Source organism: Patagioenas fasciata, unplaced genomic scaffold (genome assembly GCF_037038585.1).
Source record: "Patagioenas fasciata isolate bPatFas1 unplaced genomic scaffold, bPatFas1.hap1 Unplaced_85, whole genome shotgun sequence".
In the NCBI taxonomy this organism is placed as follows: domain Eukaryota; kingdom Metazoa; phylum Chordata; class Aves; order Columbiformes; family Columbidae; genus Patagioenas; species Patagioenas fasciata.
In genome coordinates, this window is record NW_027288806.1 from 236,445 (window position 1) to 260,852 (window position 24,408).

Consider the following 24,408-nt stretch of genomic DNA (forward strand, 5'->3'; position numbering starts at 1 on the left):
TATATATATTTATTTTTCCTTATGATCACATAGAAAGACAGGCAACAGAGAGCTGTTGAGATCACTGTCAATATGGCCATCTAAAAAGAGAACACTCCAATTAACCTTTTTCTCCTTCTTTCCTCCATCAGGCCAGAGTGGTCCACAGCTTCCAGCAGGACTCACTGTGTGCCAAGGGTAAAAAGTGGCACTGACAGTCCATGGCAGTGGATTGTTTGGTGCCTTCGACCCTGTGCAAGACACAAGGATTATCTTTCTTTGTGCTGGAGGCTTTGGTAGGAGAGAAATCTAGAGAACATTTTTTTTAAAAATGAAGGGAAAAAGAAACCAATTGAAAGATGTAGATGAAGAAAATGTGTTTTGTAACTTTAAACATCAAAAGTTGTTGGTGTTGTAATTCTCCTCTCTTTGTTTTGAATACCTTAAATAGAAGTGTTTTCCCATGAGATCAAAATGAGACTTTTCAGGATGTGCATTAAGAGCAAGAGGAGAACTTCTGATCCTCCACTACATTTGCCTTCTCAGCACTCTCTCTGTTATCTGTGCATCTGATCTCCCTCATCCTCCAGGTATTTCCTCCTGCCCTAACTAAACTGACCATGTCTGAAGTCCCATTTCCAGCAGCTGATCTGCACACAAGCACTTGCAATTGCTCTCTGGATTTCCCTTCCTCTTACTGTTTGATCACTCAGACACTTGTCAACAATCCAGTTGCTGCTTTCACCTTCAAGGAGTTAAAAGCTTCCTTGTCATTCAGTAGTCTGTCTAATTCTGTCTTTAGCCAATTCTTTTATTGTGTTTATTTCATAATTTTCTTTCTGTCTAAAACATTTCTTGCATGTTTCTGCCTTGGAGAAGGTGACCCTCAGTGGTGGCAGTTTGTCCTTGATGTACAGTTGAGGAATGTGGGTTTTTTTAACCATTACTCTTATCAGTGTTATTTAGTTTGTTCAAAGGTAAAGCAAAGTCCCTGTTTGCTGTGTGCAGCCAGGTCTCCAAGGAGAGCAGGTGGGAGCTGGTGCAAAGGAGCTGGCACATCCAGCTGCAGACTGCAGTGGAGAAGTCTGGTGTAAGGAAAAGGGATGCAAGGCCCAGGGGGCCAATGAGAGAAACGATGGGGTTGGGGAGGTGAGGAGCAAGGTTGTGCACACGGTGTGAGAGCTCAAGGGACAGCTTCTCCAGCCAGTCCAGACCTGCTTAGGAGAGACCCTGGATCCACATCAGATAATGCTGCAGTCAGCACTTCCCCAAACTGAACAGTAATGAAATACACCCTTTTCAACAGAAAGACATTTTTATCAGTAGCTTTTTGAAATCTTTCTCCATAATATACACAAAGAACATTCTTTAATTCACAGTACAAGACTAGAAGATGATTACAGGAAAAGAAATGGTTTCTTAGGGGTTTCTTCAGTGTAATGAACCCCATGGTGCATTTGATGCAGAGTCCTTGAACATTTCTCAGAGGCTGAGAGGAGATTGCACAAATCTTTCCAGAAGTCAAAGCCAGAAGAAAAAAGTACTAAGTACCTTGAAGTATTAATGAGTTCCACTGAGGGCAAGTACCAGCAAAGCCTCCCCAGGGACTCGTTAGAGCAGAGGATTGGAGGCCATGGTGGCAGATAAACAAAGGGAAATGTGCAGGCAGCTGAGGTGCTGAGAAAACCCTGGTTTAGCTGGGTGAAGCAGAGAGGCCAAGGCCTGACCCCCAGCCCCTGGGAAGGCAGATCCTGTCCCTCACACATTGCTCAGGGCTCTTCCTGGGCCAGGGGGATGTGGGCTGTGTGGTGCTGAGTGAAGGACAATGCTGTGACAGTTCCCAGCCTTCCTGGCGGTGTGCAAGGAGGCCATCAGGTGTCCCAGTGCCTCAGGACAACATGTCTCCTCACAGGCCTTGGTGGCAGAGGCGATGGCCATAGCCAAGGGGACAAAGACTTGGGTTCTCTTGGTGACATCCAGCCTTGCCAGTGCCCTTTGCCATCTCCACCACAGGTTGTCCTACACTGTCCCACAGCTGCTTCTGTTTCCCTGCAGGCTGTAGACACCCATCTTGCTTCCTCCCCTTGCTCTCACCCTGGTATTTCCATACATTGACTGGTGTGCCTCCACTCTTATGCTCTGTTCCTTGAAACACAAGAAGATGGACTGATCTCGTGCTCCTTCTGGATGATTTCTTGTGCCACAGCACTGCCCTTTGAGGGACATTTCTTCTTCCTCATGTCCAGTCTCCACGTTCCAAGCTGTGCTGTGTGGCAGTGTTTCTCTGCTGTAGAAAGGAGGACCCTGAAAACTACTGACCTGTCAGCCTCTTACCTGTGCTTGGAAGATCATGGCACAGATCCTCCTAGAAGCTGTGCTAAGGCACAAGGAGGACAGGGAGGTGATTTGAGATGGCCAGCAGGGCTCCACCAAGGGCAAGTCCTGCCTGACTAACCCAGTGGCCTTCTACAATAGAGTACAATAGAGTAACTACATGGTCCCTCACAACACCCTTCTCTCTGAATTGCAGAGATACAGATTCGATGACTGGACTGTTTAGTATGTGAGGAACTGGCTCAATGGTTGCACCCAGAGAGTGGTGGTCAATGGCACAATGTCTGGATGGACACTGGAGACAAGTGGTGTCCCTCAGGGGTCCATACTGGGATCAGTACTGTTTAATATCTTCATCAATGACATAGTGGGATCAGGTGCACCCTCAGCAAGTTTGTAGATGACACCAAACTGAGTGGTGTTGCTGATACACCTGAGGGACAGCAGCCATTCAGACGAACCTGGATAAGCTGAAGAAGTGGTTCATGTGAGTCTCCTGAGGTTGAACAAGGCCAAACACAAGGTCCTGCACCTGGGTTGGGGCAACCCCTGGTATCAGTACAGGCTGGGGACGAAGGGATTGAGAGCAGCCCTGATGAGAAGGACTTGGGGATACTGGTGGGTGAAAGACTGGACAGGATCCAGCAATGTGCGCTTGCAGTCCAGAAGGCCAACCATATCTTGGGCTGCATCCAAAGGAGCATGACCAGCAGGTCAAGGGATGACATTCTGCTCCTCTGCTTCACTCTGGTGAGACCCCACTTGGAGTCCTGTGTCCAGCTCTGGGGTCCTCAGTACAGGACAGACATGGAGAGACCAACACTCTCCATGCTCCAACCTCCTTTATGTAGTTGTAGAGTGAGAAGGTCTCCCCTCAGCCGTCTTTTATTCAGACTAAACAGCAACAGTTTCCTCAGCCACTCCTCATCAGACTTTTGCTCCAGCCTCTTCACCAGGACCATTGCCCTTCCCTGAACCTGCTCCAGCACCTCAAGGTCTTTCCTATAGTGAGGGACCCGAAACCAACCACAGTATTTGAGGTGGGACCTCACAAGCACCAAGTACAATGAGACAATCACTAACCTGGTCCTGCTGGCTGTGCTACTCTTAATGCAAACCAGGATTCTGGTGGCATTTTGGCCACCTGGGCACATGCTGCCTCACCTTCAGCTGGCTCAATCGACACCCCAGATCCCTCTTTTCCAGGCAGCTTTCCAGCCCCTCTTCCCCAAGACTGTAGTGCTGCCTGTGGTTGTTGTGACACAAGTGCAGGACCTGGCACTTGGCCTTGTTAAGCCTCAAATATTTTCCCTCAGGTCATCACTTTGCCCAGTCCAGATCTCTCTGTAGACCCTTCCTACTCTCCATCGGGAAAACATTCCCAACCAATTTGGTGTCATCTGCAAAATTACTGAGGGTGCATTAGATCCCCTCATCCAGATCACTGATAAAGAGATCAAACAGAACTGGCCCCAATACTGAGCCCTGGGGACACCACTCATGACCGGCCACCAATCGGATTTGGCTCTGTTCACCACAACTCTTTGGGCCCAGCCCTCCAGCCAGTTCTTTAGCCATCGCAGATACACCATCCAGGCCAGGAGCTGCAGCTTCTCCAGGAGATGCTGTGGGATACGGTGTCAAAGGCTTTACTGCAGTCTAAGGACACAACACCCACAGCCTGTGTGGTGGATTCACTCCCCACCACAGACTTTCCCTCATCTGCTCAGCCGGTCACCTTGTCATAGAAGGAGATCAGGCTGGTCAAGCAGGACCTGCCTTTCACAAAGCCATGCTGATTGGGCCCGATTGCTCGTCTTGTATGGGTGACCTCACAGTCCTTTCCCAGCCATGTTCCTGCTGTTGGCCTATCCCCTGCAGAGGCAGAAGTGACCTCACAGTGCCCTGCACAGCCATTGGCTTCCTACTGGACTATGAGTTCCTGAGACACAAGTGACCACATGGCATCGTACCCAGCCATCACCCTCCTTGTGGTCCAGTGTGTGAGCAGATCAAACTGAGCTGCTTTCATCAAATTTATCCAATAGATTTCCTATCAAGGGTTTGAGTGGAGAAACGTTCCTCAGAGGAGCTGCTGTATTTACACTGGGCCATTTATACCTCTGCTTCTGCCTCTTTTCTCTCTTCTTCCTCCATCTGTGTTTGTTGAGGAAGGGTCCTGGGCTGAGCCTGGGTCTCCCATCCTAGGAATGTGTATGTTAGTATTATTATGACTGTATAAGGAGCAAAGTTCAGCTAAAAGACACTTGATGTAACAGTCTTGAGACAGATGTTAAAACAAGGCTCAACTAATTGTGCAGGCTCCAGAGTGTCTGCACTGCAAGGACAGTATTCTTTGCAGGTTCTGATTAGGTGTTTTAAAAGTCACTTTTATATTTATTAGAGGAGCAGACTGACCACAACTGAGAGGATTTACATATTTTAGTTTAGCAATTGCAGGCAGGATTCATTCTTTTAACTGGTAAGGACTACATCTTCTGTCTTCAAACACCTCTCCAAGGCAAAGATTCATTGAATCCTAGAATAACTCAGATTTGAAGAGAGCCCTGAACATCATCTTGTCTCACTCTCCTGCTCAAGGCAGAGTCCACCAGGTGAGGTTGTTTTAGGCCTCTGCCCAGCTTTCCAGCATCCACAAAGGAGCTGAAAATGCACTCCATGACATAATGAAGAGGCAGAATAAAGACATTCGACAGTTTTGGCCCCAGTACTCATCACTGAGGGATGCCGCTGGAAACCGGCTAAACACAGGACTTTGTACCACTGATGATATTTGGGCTTGGTCATCCAGACAACTTCCCACCCATCACAACATCCACATCTTTATCCCAGATCTTCCCAAGCTGCTCTAAGGCCACCACAGGAGACCATGTCTGGGGCCTTGCAAAACTCCATGTACACAACGTGCCTTTCTTTCCCCTGCCCATCTGGGTTCAGCAATCCCTTCCTTGTCCTACAACTGCCTGGTGATGGCTGCAGGAGAATGCGACTTGTCACCGTCCCAGCGACAGACGTAGGCTGACCAGGAGCAGCTCTGCACAGCGCAGCAGGGCTGAGGGCTCTGCCTGGGGATCTCAGGAGACGAGCAAGGCAGAGAGAGATTAAAGGTGGTCAGGATCGGGAGGATGACTGAGAGCTCACTGGAGGAGAAACCTTTGCAGTCCTTGCCATGGTAAGTCTCTGGGTGCAGGGCAATGCAGCTGTAGCTCCTGGAGGCATCTCCTAAAACTGGTACAGGCACAGCTGGTGGGATCTGTAAGGAGGGGGCTCTTGTCAGGCAATGTTGAACAGCTGTGAAGCCGGGTGAGCACCCAGGGGTGCCCAGGGCTGTCCTGCAGAGCAGGGACCCTGCCCGGGGAGATCCCCCACTGTGATGTGAGGAGAAGCTGTGGGTGGAAGAAGCAACCCCTATCAGGGCAGGAAAGGTGCTGTGTGGGTAAGGACTGCTCACAGATCCAGCATTTTTCCAAGGCGATGCCTAAAGTACAAGATCAATGCAAGGATTACCAGACAGATAAGGAGCTTTCCTGAGCCTGTCTCTTTCTTTTCCTTTGCCAACTGGTGGGGGGTGCAGGAAGGATAAAATGAAAATGAGCTCTCATGCTTAAACAAGTCACTGAGACTCCTGAACTGCAACTCTGAGTGATCAGTACATCTGCCAGAAGGCTCATAACATCCCTTCACCACCCCTCTGCCCGTGCACAGCACCTGCATCACCTTTGCTGGACCCCTCAGCCTAGTCTGACCTGTCCTGTTTTCCAGCCTGCAAACAGGAAGATGCCCCCAGGCAGTGCCCTGTGAACAGGCAGGATCTGTAGGGCCAGGGGGAGGGCACAGAGGGTGGGATGGGGTCTGTGAGCACTGACAGGGAAGAGACATGGACAGGGAAACACCTCCCAGGGGGAGAATCTCCAGGCAGCAGGGAAATGATCAGAAATGAGAGGAAGCTAAACCTGGAATTGTTATGGGAGGGAGCACAGAGAAAAGTCCCTGTGATCCCCTGCAGTGCAGATCCCTCCTGTGAGCAGCCCCCTGGCCTCCTCTCCCACCCAGCAAAGCCTCTGCCCTCAGGGCCGGGGGCTCCAAGGCATGAAGCAGCTCCAGTGCAGCCAGAGCTCCAGTTCCTCTGCAGAGCACAGGGGCTGAGAGCAGCTGCCCGGCAATGTTGGTGTCTGGGAGGTGGCTGCACAGCTGGGGAAGGGTGACGCAGTCTGAGTGCCCGGCTGCCTCTGCCCTGGCCTCTCTCACACCCACCCTCACCATCTCTGTTCCTTATCATTGGGAAAGTAAGTCTTCACGGCCCTTCTGTGTTAGCAGAACCAGGACAGTCCCCACTGCAGAGCTGGGCTGATTTATCGAGAACCCATGGGCAGAGGCCCTGCTCTTGGTTGCACGTTTGGCCAGCACTAAGCAGGGCTCCAGGCACAGTGCTGGAGAAAGTTGTCCTAGAAAAAGAGTGTCTGTGTGTGACAGGGGAGGGTCCGTGGGAGTTGGTTTGACGTTTGTCAGAGAACTCTTCCCTGGCTTCTCACTGTGCTTTTTTCTCATGACAGTGTGGCATACTCAGGAAAAGCAGATGTCCAACATCAGCTGCATCACCCAGTTCCTCCTCCTGGCATTCACAGACACACGGGAGCTGCAGCTCTTGCACTTCTGGCTCTTCCTGGGCATCTACCTGGCTGCCCTCCTGGGCAACGGCCTCATCATCACCACCGTAGCCTGGGACCAGCACCTCCACAGCCCCATGCACTTCTTCCTGCTCAGCCTCGCCCTCCTTGACCTGGGCTCCATCTCCACCAGTCTCCCCAAGTCCATGGCCAATTCCCTCTGGGACACCAGGGTCATTTCTTATATGGGATGTGCTGCCCAACTGTTTTGCTTTGTCTTTTTCATTTCAGCAGAGTATTCTCTTCTCACCATCATGTCCTATGACCGCTACGTTGCCATCTGCAAACCCCTGCACTACGGGACCCTCCTGGGCAGCAGAGCTTGTGTCCACATGGCAGCAGCTGCCTGGGCCACTGGGTTTCTCACTGCTCTGCTGCACACGGCCAATACATTTTCACTGCCACTGTGCAAGGGCAATGCCCTGGGCCAGTTCTTCTGTGAAATCCCCCAGATCCTCAAGCTCTCCTGCTCACACTCCTACCTCGGAAATTGGGCGTCTCATATTTGGTGCGCTTTTTTTTGAGGGATGTTTTGTGTTCATTGTGCTGTCCTATGTGCAGATCTTCAGGGCCGTGCTGAGGATCCCCTCTGAGCAGGGACAGCACAAAGCCTTTTCCACCTGCCTCCCTCACCTGGCTGTGGTCTCCTTGTTTATCAGTACCGGCACGTTTACCTACCTGAAGTCCCGCTCCATCTCCTCCCCATCCCTGGACCTGGTCGTAACTGTTCTGTATTCACTGGTACCCCCAACATTGAACCCCCTCATCCACAGCATGAGGAACAAGGATCTCAAGGATGCTCTAAGGCAGCTGATGACTGGATGTTTTTCAGGAGCCACAGGCTGCCTGATTTTCCCTGCAAAGGCCTCCCTGTGTATGTCATGACTGGCCAAGTCTGATTTCCTTCTCTACTTTTTTTTTCCACTTGTGATATTCTTGCTCTCAAACAAATGTCGCTATTCAACCCCTGTTGCTAAGGTATCTGTTCATCTTGGGTGACCCAGAGACTTGTGTGAATGGGGAGTTGCTCATTGTAATTAAGTGAAATAAAAGAAGCTACAGCAACTTTTTTTTTTTTTTGGTCAGAGATCCATCTTCTACATAGCCAGAATTAATGGGAAATGAAAACAGCTTTCTGACTGTACCAGGTTTGGAAAGGCTGCTCTGTGCCTGGAGCAGTAAGAGCTCTTGAGGACCTTAAGGACCAGGGCTTTTGTGCTGGCCTGGGGAGAGGGGATGGCATGGAGGAGCTGCAGACCTCTCAGGATCTGCTGGAGAGGAGAGTGAAGGACACACAGGTGCCTCCTTTTCCTATTGCTGTGCATGTTCATCCACCTCTGGGGTGACCCCTCTCTGAGCCCCAGGAGCTGCTGTGCCCTTCAGAGGGGCAGAGGCTGTGGGGTGAGTGCCCAGAGCACCTGCAATGGGCACTGGTGTGGGACCAGCCCTGACTGGGCTTTGCTGGGCAGAGGGCATTAGGGGTAGAGAGAGGGTGGAGGAGGTGGGAGAGACTCGAGGAGCTGGACTGGGTTGGAAAGGACCTGAGAGAGAAACATCAACCTGTATCTCGTGCTGCATGGCCATGCAGGGTGAAGACTCACACCAGGGGTTGTGATGCAGAGCCAGGGCTTGTGTGAGGGATCAAAGACATGCAGGTGCAGAAGAGAGGAGGCTGCTCTGTGCCCTTGGTATCATAGACAGACCAGGAAGGTGGCCCAGGACTTTTGTCGCCCCCCAACCACTCATCATCTCTCGTGGGCCATGTCCAGCACTGGCCGCTCAGCTCAGGTTTATGGGTGAGGTTCCCTGTGAGACCATGTCCATCCTCCTGCTGGTCTCAGGGCCTGTCTCAGGGAATGGCCAGCCCTGCCCAGCCTCTCTCCCGGCCCAGACCCGGGCAGAGCCTGGCACAGGACCGTCTTTGACCCCATGGGTGACACGACCTCTCCAGGAGCTTGGAGAGGCTGCCTAACAGAAAGGCCATGGGGTGACAAGGCACCATGGACTGATGTGGGCATCACATCAGGAGACCGTTCCCTATCGCGAATGCACTCTGTCCTGTGCTGAGCCTGCACCATGGTCCATCTGTGGGGCAGCAGGGCTGGACTGTCACAGCACAAGGTGGAGGCAGGGGCCACAAAGCTGCTGCCAGGGGTCACAGCAAGGGCAGGTGCAGACAAGGAGTTCATGTGCATTAGCTTTGCTGAGCAGGGATGACTTTGGGAAAGGCAAAGCTCACCTGGAGTTGGTGGCTGCAAGAAAAGTCCAGAGCAAAACCAAGATCTTCAACAACTGTGTCAGAGACCACGGCTGAAGAAGGGAAACACAGAGCTGCTGCTGGGTGGGGAGGGGAATTCAATAACAGCAGACACTGATACTAGTGCTGAGGGACTCAATGACTCCTGTGCCTGGGTCTTTACTGAAACATCTCCCAGGCCTCTGTTCAAGGGGTTCAACGAGGAGAATATTTCTTAGCAGGACCCTCAGGAAACCTCAGCAGGACCAACATCAGTGTCTGCCCCTGCAGGGAACTCACCCGGCAATGGCACAGGCTGGGGATGTCTGGTTGGGAGCAGCTGTGGGAAAGGTCTGTGTGGGCAGGGAGCTGGACAGGAGGCAGCGTGTGCCCTGGTGCAAGGGAGGCCAGGAGCACCCTGGACTGTGTCACCAGGTGCTCGGCCAGGAGGTGGAGGGAAGGGATTCTCTGAAATACTCCATCCAGATCTCAGATCCCAATTCAGGAAGGATATTGGCAAGCAGAAGTGGGTTGAGCAAAGGGCCTCAGGACAGCCAGGGACTGGAGCACTTGTCCTGTGGGGAGAAACTGAGGGTGCCGGGCTTGTCCAGCCCAGAGAAGGGAAGGATGACAGGGACCTCATCACAGCCTGTCAGCACCAATGAGGAGGTCATGGAGAACACACAGCCAGGCTCTTCACCGTGGTGTGTGGCAGAAGGACAAAAGAGAATGTGTGGAAGGTGAAAGAGCAGAGGTTCAGCCAGGACATCAGGAAAAGCTTTTTCCCTAGAAGAAGGGTGGCAAATTCATTTTCACCAGGCGTCACATCAGCCTCATGGTTGCCTTCAAAGGACCGAATGTAATTTTAGGACCGTATAAAAGTAACTACTCCTAGATTTATACACTCCTTAAATTACATTTGGCCCTTTGAAGGCAACCATGAGGCTGATGTGGCCTCCAGTGAAAAAGAATATGACACCCCTGCCCTATGAGCTCAGCCAAGTCCTGTCTCAGGTCACTCAGAGAAGCTCTGCAGCCTCTGTCCTTGCAGGTTTTCAATCTCTGATTGAATCAAGGCTTGAACACCTTGGTGTGACCCAGTTGGTGACAGGTTGGACTGCAGACTCCTGAGGTCCCTTCAACCTCAGTTCTCTTATGATCCCATGGTGATGTTGGGCTCTGTTTCTAACTGGAGCAGAGCAGACGATGATGGGGTAGGATCCACCTGTGCTGTAGGTGACCATCTAAACCAACATCTCAGCCAGGGAACCAGCCAACACCTCAGTGTGACTCGCTCTGGGTAAAGTGTGAGGAGTCCAGGGCAGGGAAGGTTCAGAGAGCATGGGGTGCTATGCAAGACACAAAATGATCTTGGCTTCTTGCTTGTAAACTCATTGTATGTCAGCTAATGTCAATGAAAATTAAAATAAGAAGAACTGAAGACAAAGATCCAAAGCAAAGGAAGGTGTCAACATACTTCTTATTTGTTTATTTATTTATCCACTCATTTATTTATTTATTTATTTATTTATTTGCTAGCTATTTATTTATTTATTTGTTTGTTTGTCTTTCTAGGAGGGTTACTTTTCTTTGAAAGAGTTTTCCAGAACTGTGCATGGATTTAGGACACAGATTTCTTCACCTCCAGGGACACAAACACCTGGTGCCAATGTAGGTGGCCCAGGAACCCCTGCCCAGGCTCCACCTGCATTACAAGGTGCTCTGGTCTCCCCAGGTCCTGTGTGATAGATGCCAATTCCTGGCAGGCACCTCAGGTACAGTGGGGCCGTAAAATGGCACTGGCTGTTCATGGTGACACAACAGATGACTGATGTCTGCCTGGAAAGGTGCACTTCTTTGTTGTTGTTTTTTGGTTTTGTGGGTTTTTTGTGGGGCTTTCTTTGTTTGTTTTTTCTGTGTGTGGTTTTTGTGTTTGCTGTGGTTTTTTGGTTTTTTTGGTGTGTGTTTTTTGGGTGTGATTTCTGGTCTTGTTTTGTGCCTTTTTGGTTTTTGTTGTTTTTTTTTTTTTTTTTTTTTACTTATTAAAACAAACAAAGGAAAAAAAAAAAAAGCCACAAAAGTGAATTACCGGTAAGTGTACTAAGGATAGGAGAAGATATACTGGTCTTCCCCTGTACTTCTATTACCAACACTCTATTATTACATCTCCCTCATCTTTCAGGAGTTTCCGCCTCTCGTGATTCAATGTCCCTGTCAAAGGACAACTTTCCAGCACTGTCTGGACATTTTCCTTCCCAGTGCTCTCAGGTTTCTCCTCCACTTGCTCTTTGGTCATTCAGTTCCTCTCAACTGTCTGGTTTCTGCTTCGAGCTTCAGGGAGTTACAAACTTCACCCATTCTTCAGAGCTCTAATTAACATGGCAGTCAACACGTTCATTTGGTTTATTTCTATCCTTTCCTATCTCTCTGTCTAAACCAGTTCTTGTGTGGATGTCCCTTGTGGATGGCGGACCTCATCTGATCCAGCTTACACACACAGCTGAGGAAAGTGTTTTACTGTTTATTAAACTGTGCAGTGTTTGCACAGGAGAGCAGGTGGAGCTGGTGCACAGGAGCTGCAGCATCTCCTGCAGAGCTCAGTGGAGAAGTCTGATGTGAGGAAAAGTGATGCAGTCTCTGGTGGCCAATGAGGGAACCGGCAGACTGGGGGTGGGGGGTGAGGAGCGAGGTTGTCCATACAGTGTCCAGCCTCAAGGGACTGTTCTCCTGCCTGTGCAGATGTCTTCAGGAGACCCTCTGGATCAATGTCCAGTGTAGAATGCTGCTGTCACTTCTTCTATACACTGAAAAATGACAGAAAATACCCTGGAAAGAAAAAGCCCTGCTTTATGAAATCTTCTTTGAAATCTTCATCACTAAGTGTCCCATTGAAACCTCTCCAGTTACTTCTACAAGTCTTAAAAGATTTGAATGAAATTACAGAAAGAAACATCACTCGTTAGGGCTTTCTGTGTTTTAATGAGCCCCATGGTGTATTTGGTGCTGAGTCCATAAACCACAGATACCAAGCACAGACTGAAGAATCTGCTCAAGAAGTCCAAGTCAGAAGCAAACTCCAAAGTATCTTCACGCATTAATGGGCCCCATTGAGGGCTGTTACTGACAAAGCCTCCCCAGGGACTCTGAGAAAGACCAGAGCATTGGAGGCAGTCATTGCATCAGGCAAAGGCAAAGTGCAGCAGTTCTGATGCTGAGAAAACCCTTGGTTTGTTTGATGAGGGACAATGGCCAAGCCTTGAGCCCCTGCCCCTAGGAAGAGAGATCCTGTCCCTCACGTGTGGCTCAGGGCTCTTCCTGGGGATGTGGGGAGTGCGATGCCCAGTGAAGGGCAATGGTGTGACACTCCCTGGGGGTGCAAGGAGGCAATGGGTGCCATGGCCATGACAACCATGTGTCTCCTCTTAGGCCTCACTGGCAGGGACATCAGCCATAGGCAAGGGGACAAAGACCATGGGTCTTTCAGAGACATCCAGCCTCAGCCATGGCCATGTCCATTATGGTCCATCCTACACTGTCCCAGGCCTGTGGCTGTTTCCCCACAGGCTGTAGACACCCCATGTGCTTCCCCACCTTGTTCTCACCCTAGCGTGTCCCCACCTGTGCTGCTGTCTCTCCACCCTCACCAGCTGTTCCTTGAAACACAAAGCCATGGCTGATCCAGAGTCCATCTCAATGACCACAGCCATGTGCTCAGAATGACATTTCTTTATCCTGAGCTCCACTCTGGACCTCCAGAGCTGCAGTTTCTGATGGTTTTCCTTTCTCATGCTGCTTCCCTCTACTAAAAAGAAAAAGTGCCACCATCTTGGAAAGTGATTTTCAACATTTCTGAAGCTACTACTACCTTTTCTTGTCATGATTTTACCACAGCCACCAACTAAGACCATGAGAGCTGCTCACATCCTGCTTCCAGTCCTCAAGTGGGATAAGAGAGAGAACTGAAAGGGAAGAGAGAAACCTGTGGGTTTATAAAAAAATATAATAAGATAATGAAAATAATACACTGCTACTTCTAATATGCTTATACTAAAATACACGTAAAGTAAAATATATGATACTCAGTGCAATCCCCCACGTAACTCCAGTCGTGCTGAACAGGCAGCCCAAAAGAAGCGAGCACCCTGGTCCTGAACAGTTGATCCCAGCAAGAGAAAGTAAAAGTGCAAAAGGCAGAGAGGCCCAAGGGCCAAATGAAAATCAGGAAAACGTCATAAAACTGAACTAACACTGAACTCCCAATAGAATGGAACTTCCAAACAGAGCCAACCAAAGTAGCCGGGAAACCAAAACTAACTGGCTGGAAAGGGCATCTCCAGCGCTATACTGAGGATGACACTAATGGTAGAGAACAGCTCATTGATTGACCCGGATGTCAATCCAGGTGCTGCCCTGTCTGTGTCCCCTCTTGCCAATTTGCATCCCCAGCTGGATGGCCAAAGAAATCCTTGGTTTCCCTGACAACAGCCGAGATCTCAGTGAGTTCTGACATTCCTTTCATAGCAAATGGCAAACACGGTAAAGCTGCTAAAAGACAGAATTAACTCTATCCCAGGGAAGAAACTGCGTTATCTCACTGTTCTCATAGGAAATCTAAACAAAAGACTGTACTGGCTGTGAAGGACAGAGGTTCAAAATGCGTGAAGGACAGAGGTTCAAAATGCATGAAGGAAATTAACTCAATTTCAGTAAAACCAGCACGTTTCCTCAGCCTCCCCTTCACCAGGCTAAAGAAGTTTGGGTCTCTCAGCATCTCCACACATGACCCAGACTTTCTCTGGCCACACGACAGCTCCTCCCCGTTCCTCTTCCTAAGGGCCTCCAAAGGGCATGGGGATGGTCTACAGTTTCCTATATGCTGCCTTTTCTGGTGGAGGCCACAGAGGCTGCCAGCCCTTTAGAGGACCCAGGACAGGCCTTGTCCTTCCTCTGGGCACAGCTGGACCCCAGTTCTCCAGCTCAACCCCAGCTCAGGAACCTTGTCTAGGGGTGACTTTTGGGGTAAGGTTAACAAGAGGGATGCGTAAGTTTGTCTTAAGAACATGTGATGAGCACCAGCACTGAAATACCAGAGCAAAATGATGTGGCTTCTGGGTGAATACTTTCTTCAGTGCAAGTCCTGACACAGGGTCCCAGACTTGCTTTCCATGCCACCCTTCACGAGGGATGGTGCACTAAGGGATGGCAAGTGGGGGACACCAATCCTTCTCCAGCTACTTCCCAGGCCTGGTGAAGCACCAGGACAGCAAGGATTTCTGGCCCTGCACCCTAAACTCTGGGTATAATCATGGGGCAGTTGAACAACAGCATTTTTCTCTCCAAGGCCATTTCCAGCCCAGGTCAGCTCCTGTGTGATTTCCCCCATTCCTCCTCTGATCTGCTCTGGTGCTCCTGGTCCCATCCTGTTCTCCCCACTGGGCCCCAAACCGGTAGTGATGCTCTGCAGAGCAGGTTGGCTGCAGAACCATGGGGTGACTGCACACTGGTTGTGCTGCTCAGTGAGGGACACAGATGCAGCTGGATGGGCTGCACCGTCACTGAGCTCTTTCCTGGGGGTCTAAAGCTCTGGAATGGGTCCAGAGCATTTCTTGGGACTCATTGGGTTTTCCGCTCATTTCTGTTCAGCAACCCCTTCCTTGTCCTTCAGGTTCCTGGAAACTGGTGCAGGAAGACATGTCCTATCCCCTTCCCAGGGACAGAGGTATGCTGGCCACCCCTTCATTCTTCAAATTCTCCGTCCTGCCCTTCTTGAAGATGGGTTTGACATCTTCCTTTCCTGAGGACCTCAGAACTTCTCTGATTCTGCTGTCACTCTTGGTAGCACAATCCAGAATCATGGGCAAGGGTGAGAGAGCGCTTGAAATGAGCCTGTCCCAGCAGCTGAGATGAATCTCACTGGGCCACTGAGGTTTGTTCCTGGAATAACACACAGAAATGCCACGGTTCCAACAGGCATCCATATCTGAGTTGGTCTCAGGACTCCTTCTGCACCCAGGGATGCTCACAGACAGAGTCTGACCCTTTTGCACATAGAGGCCGTAGTCTCAGTTTCTCTCTGGCCTCCTGTTGCCACTCCAAAGGGATGGGAGAAGCCTCAGCCCTGTGCTGTGTCACCTGCTCTGCACACATCTGAGATGTGCCACGTAATGAGGAATGGACACGGGGACGTAAGTTCAAGGAAGAAGATCCCAGTGGGTGGTTTCCCCTGGGCTGTTACTCCCAATGTGAAGTGACCTTGAGACACTGTCTGTGCCACAGGCCTTCATGGAACCCCCAGGAATAGCTGCTGTCGTTAGTGTTCACCTGGATTCATCTCACCTCTCGTACATGATGTGCATGCTCACATCTCATCTCTACAATGCAGACATGGATTTCTGACCTACTCATTCAGTGTCCATCCATGGAGGGAAGAGCAATGTCTGTGAGCTGGGGAGAGAGGCCAGGGCTGGTAGTGCGGGGCCAGACCATGACGATGCCCTGGGGCAGATTCTGTGGGGTGTCCAGTGCACAGGGGCACAGCCCAGCCCCTGCTCTGCTGGTCCTGCAGGTCTCTGGCAGGAGGCCTGGCTGTGAGAGGACACTGCTGTGTGCCAGCCCTGCACACACACACTGTTCAGCTGAACAATGGTGTTTCATATGTGGGTCACTTTCTTGGGCATGTTCTTGAGAGAACCTTTGTAAGAAGACCTAAACCTTGAAGCCCTGCCCATAGGAAATCACCTTTCTATCTGGAAAGGCTGTTGTGAGTCCAGCTCTCTCACAGCAGTGCCCATTGCCTGTCCCTGCCTGCGCTCACAGCACTGACACACAGCAGGACGGGGACCAAGCTGCCAGAGCACTCAGGCCTTGCACCAACACAAGGGATGAGAAGGAGAGTGTGGGAGTGGAACCAGAACAGCTCTGGAAGGCCAAGTGCTGGTTCTCCCTGGCGCTGCTGCCATGAGAGAGCTCTTTTCCCTTCCATCCATTCACACGGGAACTGTCCCTGAAGCTACAGAAAGGTCTTGGAGTTAAGATGCCAGTAGAAAAAAAATTGTTGAAGGTCCGTTTATTTTACTTAAACACATAGAACACGAATTCCTCACTGACACAGCCACTTACTGAGAAAAGAAAAGCAGGCAGCGAATTGCAAAGGGAATTAAAATCTTTTCATAATAAACAAACACAAGGAGAAACAAAAAATACTGCAGACAGGATGAATCTACAATGAGTTAGACTATAACTCTTATATAGAACAAGATAGAGCCAGTTTATAGCTTCAGAAGTAATCCAGTCATCTGTTTCCCCAGGGCATCCTTGAGCTCCTGGTTCCTCATGCTGTAGATGAGGGGGTTCACTGCTGGAGGCACCACTGAGTACAGAACAGACACCACCAGATCCAGGGAAGGAGAGGAGATGGAGGGGGGCTTCAGATAGGCAAACATGGAAGTGCTGATAAGCAGGGAGACCACGGCCAGGTGAGGGAGGCAGGTGGAAAAGGCTTTGTGCCGTCCCTGCTCAGAGGGGATCCTCAGCACGGCCCTGAAGATCTGCACATAGGACAGCACGATGAACACAAAACACCCACATCCTATTAAGACACTAAACACAATAAGCCCCAGTTCCCTGAGATAGGAGTGTGAACAGGAGAGTTTGACGATCTGGGGGATTTCACAGAAGAACTGGTCCAGGGCATTGCCCTTGCACAGGGGCAGTGAAAATGTATTGGCCGTGTGCAGCAGAGCGCTGAGAAACCCAGTGGCCCAGGCAGCTGCTGCCATGTGGACACAAGCTCTGCTGCCCAGGAGGGTCCCGTAGTGCAGGGGTTTGCAGATGGCAACGTAGCGGTCGTAGGACATGATGGTGAGAAGATACAACTCTGCTAAAATGAAAAAGACAAATGAAAAGAGCTGTGAAGCACATCCCAAGTATGAAATATTCCTGGTGTCCCAGAGGGAGCTGACCATTGATCTGGGGAGAGTGGTGGACATGGAGCCCAGGTCAAGGAGGGCGAGGTTGAGCAGGAAGAAGTACATGGGGGTGTGGAGGTGCTGGTCACAGGCTATGGTGGTGATGATGAGGCCGTTGCCCAGGAGGGCAGCCAGGTAGATGCCCAGGAAGAGCCAGAAGTGCAAGAGCTGCAGCTCCCGTGTGTCTGCGAACGGCAGGAGGAGGAACTGGGTGATGGAGCTGCTGTTGGATATTTGCTGCCTCTGGGTATGTGACCTGTCATAGAAGGAAAAGATAGTGAAGATTTACATAAGACTCACAGACCGTCACAGCCCATCACACAACGAGACACTTTTTTTCAAGGAGAACATCCTGGCTGGAGCCCTCGTCAGTGCTTGATGAGTGTTCAATGAAGAGCAGGGTCTCTGCCCAGGGGCTCTTGAGGAGTCAGCCTGACCCTGTGTGATTGGGTGGGCAGGGGCCAGTCCTGGGGTTCATCTTTGTCAGCTGGAACTGCTCCTGGTGCAGAAGGGACTGTCAGCATCTGTACCCCCAGGCCTGAGAAACTGAGTTGGAGAGGTTTGGTGTTTCTCCAGCTCCTTCTCCCCTCCCACCCTGGGGAGTGTTGTTGGGTGTCAGAAACCCTCAGCATTTCTGCTGCACTCAGCGAGAACAGAGCGAGTTCTGTGAGACCAGAGGATGCCTGTAGGTCAGTGCAGAGTGAGGGCAGCTGGTCTGTCCCTCTGTCTTGCTCCAGCTGCCCTGGGCTGGCACCTTTCTGAGATGGAGCCTGATCACACTCCCATGTTACCCTGAAAAGCCATCAGGCACTGCTGAGAGCAGAGGGAGCCAACTCAGACCATGACACGGCTCACCCTTTCCCAAGGTCTCGGCACTCCACATTTAGCCCTGGACACACGGCTCATTTCACAAACTCAACAACATTTTTGCTGTTGTAGCATCTCTGTGCATTTACATGGGGCTTTCAGATAACACAAGGATGCTGTAGGACAGGTTTGCATTCTAGGAGGAAACCTCACAGCTAGGAAGGAAATCTCAACGAGACAGTCAGGAATTCTAAAGATGGCATTTGATTCAGGGAGACTCAACTCATTCCCCAGCCCCACAGACTGCATTACCCACAGCTCCACAGGTCAGAGCAAAGCTGGGACACGTGTTCCCATGGACACACCTGCAGGAAAGGACCCACAAGGTCAGGCTGTGACTCTGCAGCTGAAACTGCCATCCCCAGAGAGCCTGAGAGCAAGAACAAGATCCCAACAGCAGTGACCCAGAGCAGGGGAGCAAGAAGGACAATGCGGTGAGGGTGGGTGTGAGAGAGGCCAGGGCAGAGGCAGCCGGGCACTCAGACAGCGTCACCCTTCCCCAGCTGTGCAGCCACCTCCCAGGCACCAACATTGCCGGGCAGCTGCTCTCAGCCCCTGTGCTCTGCAGAGGAACTGGAGCTCTGGCTGCACAGGAGCTGCTTCATGCCTTGGAGCCCCCAGCCCTGAGGGCAGAGGCTTTGCTGGGTGGGACAGGAGGCCAGGGGGCTGCTCACAGGAGGGATCTGCACTGCAGGGGATCACAGGGACTTTTCTCTGTTCTCCCTCCCATAACAATTCTGGGTTTAGTTTCCTCCCATTTCTTACCATTTCCCTGCTGCCTGGAGATTCGGACCCTGGGAGGTGTTTCCCTGTCCATGTCTCTTCCCTGTCAGTGCTCACAGACCCCGTCCCACCCTCTGTGGCCTCCCCCTGGCCCTACAGATCCTGCCTGTTCCCAGGGCACTGCCTGGGGGCATCTTCCTGTTTGCAGGCTGGAAAACAGGACAGGTCAGACTAAGGCTGAGGGGTCTAGCAAAGGTGATGCAGGCGCTGTGCACAGGCAGAGGGGTGGTGAAGGGATGTTATGAGCCTTCTGGCAGATGTGCTGATCACTCAGAGTTGCAGTTCAGGAGTCTCAGTGACTTGTTTAAGCAGGAGAGCTCATTTTTATTTTATGTTTTCCTGCATGCCCCATCCTTTGGGAGAAGAAACTGAAAAGGCAGGCTCAGGAAAGCTCCTTTTCTCTCTGATAATCCTTGCGCTGATCTTGTCCTTGAGGCATCGCCTTGGAAAAATCTTGGGGCAATCTGGAGGTGAGAGCAGCCCTGACCCACACAGCACCCTCTCCGCAGCAGAAGCACATTTCCTGCCCTATAGAGTTTGCTCCTTCATGCGACATCTTCTCCCCTCAGTGTTGTTGGGATCTCCCTGGTCAGGCTGAGCGCTGACCCTGGCAGGCGGCAGAGTCCCTCCCCCGGCACAGCCCTGGGGTGCAGGGACCCTGCTCTGCAGGACAGCCCTGGGCACCCCTGGGAGCTCCCCCTGCAGTCACCCTCGGCAGAAGGTGCCATGATGCCCTTTCCCATTGATGATGCCGCAGGGAAACCCCGCTCTGGAGTGTGTTCTTCTCTACAACAGAGATACTGTGAGAGAGACCTGACAGATCCTGTAAATTGTGGGATGGATCATCTTTAGGGTCTCCCTCCAGGAAATGCAGCTACATTGTCCTACAGCCAGAGACTTAGCATGTTAGAACTGTGAAGATTTGTCTCTCAGTGAGCCCTCAGCAATGAACCACCTACATTGCCTTTCCCCTCTCTCTGCCTGACTCCTGTGCCCTCAGTGCTGCAGGCAGAGCCCTCAGCCCTGCTGCGCTGTGCAGAGGAGCTGCTCCTGGGCAGAGCTGTCTCTCTGCAGCGCTGCCGCTTGCCATGAGCTCCCTCTGTCCCAGGAGCCCAGCCCAGCTCAGCAGCACAGGAGCAGCCCCTCATGTCCCTTTCTCTGTCTCCTCTGGGCTCCCTCCACATGCCTCTGGGGCATGCTACAGCAAATTTCTGCAAACTGGGGGAGAAATACCTTCAGTTGAATTAACTTAGGCATTTTGTTCTGCTTTTATACTCTTAGGTGTAAAGGGACATTCATCAGTCTTTGGCCATGTCATGTCTATGCTCTGAGGCAAAGCCTTTGCACACGTGGGCTCTTGGACACTTGGTACCAGGTTTCTTGTGGCAGGTCAGAGCTGGGCTGGTGCCACAGCTGGGGTGGTCCAGCCCGATGTGAGGCAATGGCCTCAGATGGGAACCTGACTGGGGGAGCTGGAGCTGTCAGTGCTGCAGACAGAGCTGTGACACGGATGGAATGAACTGCCAGGCAGGGTGGCAGAAGTGAGTTCATCTGGTCTACTAGGACAGCAGCCTCCAAGCACAGCAACAATCCAGATCAGAACTCAGTCCAGACCTGTAAGGCAATTCAAGGGCCCATAATGAGCTGCTACTACTGCAGGAACAGTTAAAGGAGAAACAAGGACATTGTGTGGCCACTGATGAACTTAATAAGAGCAAGAGCTGAGAATCTCTGTGTCCTCTTGTCCTCCCTGTTTACCAGATGGGGATCAAATGAGGGGTCACTGGAACTATCGCAATCTTGACCATTCTATGGGGCAGGAGGGGCAGCATCCCAGGAGCTGAGACAGCAGGACGATGTCACAGGGAGGCCACTCTCCACCATCTTGGAAAGCTCATGGAGACTGGGGGGACTCCCTGACCACTGGCAGCTCTCACACAGTGTGTGCACTTTTCAGAATGGCCAATGGGTGAGCAGGGGAAATAAGGGCTGTGCCCCAGAACATGTCCACTGAGAGCCCATTTCTGGGTGTCTGGAAGAGAAGGTGATGGGGTTTACCCAGGACAGGTTGTGTCTGTCCATCTTCTTTGCTTTCTGTGAGGAAAGAACAGGATCGATGTAGGGAGAACATTGATGGTCTGTTACCTGGAAGTCAGCACGGAATCCTGCATCATTCCTTGCAATAGTCTTGTATCCAAGGTAGGATAAAGCCCTGAGTAATCTGGTCTGACCCTGCTTTGAGCAGGAGGTTGGTCAAGACACCTGCCAGGCTCCCTTTGAGCCTGAATGATGCTGTCCTTTCATCCCCTTCATGTTTTCAATTTAGACAAAGCTCTCAGGTTCTCCCTGACCACAGGAACAATTCAGATGAGGTTCAGGGCTACTTTACAGGTACCCCTAAACAGTCCTGACCACAACTTTTGCACCCCTTTTCATTTGCCCCAAGCCAGGGTCTTTTTTGCTATCATAATACCCTTCCAGAAAGAACTGCCCATGTTGTTAACCCTTTCAGAGCAGGTTGTTCAAGAGGTGTCAGCATCCATGTACAGAGTCTGCACATCAGCCAGGCAGCAAAGTCACCATTCCAGAAATGGAGATGAGACACTTGACCAGCTCCTTGAACCCAGATATCAGCGTGACATGTCTGCTGAGATTCCCGGGAACACCTGAACTGTAAGTGCAGAGCATGTGAGTCCTCTTTGGGTATCGTGGCTCGTCTCCTGACCCATGTGGTGCTTCAGGCTGTGAAGAGAATCAAAACCAGACATTTGACTGGGGTAGTTCCGTTTTACACGCGTCCCACAGGGCAAATGAAGGGAGCTCAGAACTCCAGACTCTGCTGCACAGCTGGGACTGCAGAGACTGGGAATGCAGGTGACAGTGTGTGTCAGTGCACACCACATAAAGCTTCTGGCTTCCTTTGTGCCTCTGCACTGACCTGGGATCTGTTCCTTGGCCTTCTTTATCTCAAAAAGAAAATATTCTCCTATGTCAACAACACCTCACACCAGGGAAAAAAAAGGAAAAGTTATGAAAGAAGGATGATTTTGGGTAATTCTGTCCAAGAGGTGTACTCTTTAAATGATTAAAAAAAAAAAAAAAAAAAAAAGAGAGAAAAAGCATTGCTCTAAGAACTTATTTCAGGACACAACTGCTGAGGTGTAGTAGATGTTTTGAAAAGTAAGAATGACTGTTAGGAATGAAATTGAAGAGGTTTAGTTCATCATCATCTGCAGTGAGAATAAGGAGTTCCCTGTTACTGTTATCAGTGACAGTACCACTGTTCAGAAACATCCTTCAGAGCATCTCCATTATCTCCATTTTTTTCTGGGCTCCAAAGCTCATCCTGCTCAGATTTTGAAAGGATTTCTCCAAACCCCTGTGACCCAAATCTCTACAACTGTCTCTCCTCAATAGCCTTTTACCCCAGGAAGGGGAAAACTCCAAATGCAGGCACCAAACCAGTGCCCAACCTGCCTGGAGAGCCAGGGCAGTTGTGCCACACAACAGCAGCCGCCTAGGGAAGCTGGAGGTGATGGAATTGAAATGGTTCCAACCCAAATCATAGAATCATAGAATCATTTAGGTTGGAAAAGACCCTTAAGAACATGGAGTCCAACTGTAAATCAAACACTGGCAACTCCACCACAAAACCATATCCCTAAGTGCCACATCTCCATGTCTTTTAAATACCTCCAGCAATGGAAGCCCCACTCCTGAGCTGGCAGAACACCATTGGCTGCAGTTGGACATAAGATACTGGTCATGACTGTGAGTTCAGCCCTCGCTGGCAGAATGTCTCACACATCACTGAGGAGGGCAGGGGGTTGGGAGATGGGAGCACGTTTCAGTTTCCAGATCCCAGGACAGAGCCCAAACCATCCTGCCCTTGAACTCTGGCATCCCATTTCCTGAGATGCAAAGCTGGTGGGCCTTCTGTGGATAATAATGCTAAAAGGCATGAATAATTCTTCAAGTGTCTGTGTAATTTGTCTAGGAATGTGAGTCGTATATGCTTAATAGTACTCTGCATGTGTGGTAGCCCCTCTTGCAATGACAATTAAATAGGTATTTGCACTATAAAGCTTCATACCTCATCCACAAGCACACATCTAAGTGGTTCAGATGAACGGTGGTCTGGCAAACGTCACCTTTGTGTCCCCAGCTGCATGGACACTGCTCATGTGCCTCTGCAGAGAGTGGCAGAGGTTCAATCCCTTTCTCAGGAGAAACTCCTTGCTGGAAAGACACAGCTACGGGGCTGGCTCAGCAAGGTTTTATTGCATTTTGCTCGCCATCAGATTTGACATATTTGTTGCATTTCTGTGATAACACCTGCACAGATGATCACAAAAAGACAACAGCTTCATGAGAGATGGTTACAAAGGCCCTGTCATGAACAAGAAAGCTCAGCATGAGCTCTGGAGGGAGTGAGGAAGATTACAACAAGCACCAGGAAGAGCCAAGAAGCTCAAGATATCTTCTGAAGAGTGAGAGGCGCTGAGCAGCAGTGTCCGGCCATGTGTGGTGTGGGAGAGGGTCAGGGGATGTGGGGTAGAAAAGGGTGACAGCTGATGACTTCAGCAAATCCTTAGAACCATGTCTGAGCCACAAGTGGAATGGAGATGGTGTCTGTGGGTGGAGGGCGAATAGAAAGCAGATTTTTGGGAGTAGGCTTCCCTCGGACTAATCATGTATGGCAGTGCCATTTGCATGCTGTGAGCATGGCTGTGCCTGGGAGATGGAGAATGGCTGCTGCTGGGGTGTTTGTGAGACACATGGGAGTGCAGGAAGAGAGTGGTCTATGCGTAGCAGTAACTGTGTTAAACGCAAGAAGAGGACCTGAAGAACATGAGCCAGTCATGCTAACGTGGAATAGACTGATTTTTCTTTTTCATTTTAGAGCAGTAGAAGAAGGAACGTGTGCATTTCCGTGCTGGGGCGTGGATCTAAATTGAGGATTCGAGCAAGTTTGGGACTGGGACAGTTTAGGTGATTGGTGACCATTGTCAAGTGTTTGAAAGAAGATGAATGGGTTTTGAGGACCTCACAGGCATTGCCAAATCCTCAGAAAAACAGAGCCCTGTGGTTAAAGAAATAGCACTTGGCACCAAACCTACACCCAAACCACAAATACCCTCCCAGTGACCACAGGCAGAGCCTGAGAAACATAAGAGAGAAAGGGTCTCCTTTGCCTGGTCCTGCGGTCAGCCATCCTGACGATAAAGAGACATGAAGGGCTCACGTGGCATCAGAGCCATCCCCACATCACCTTTACCACCTGTAACCAGTGTCTCCAAGTCTTTTCTTCAACAGCCTCCAGGGACAGGGACCTGCACTGGTTGTTTCCTTCACAGCTGTGTCAGTGATGGCCCTTCATGGAGTCCCAAACACCCTCAAAAACTTGGGATTTGCTTCTGCTTTTCACTTCATTGGAGGTTTGTTCGTTGTTTCAGCAGCTGCAGTTCAGGACCATGGCAGCAGAGGGCTCATGAGCATGTAAAATGCTCTTAGAAGTCAAGGCTCTGTGCATCATTTTCCCGAAGTCTTCAAG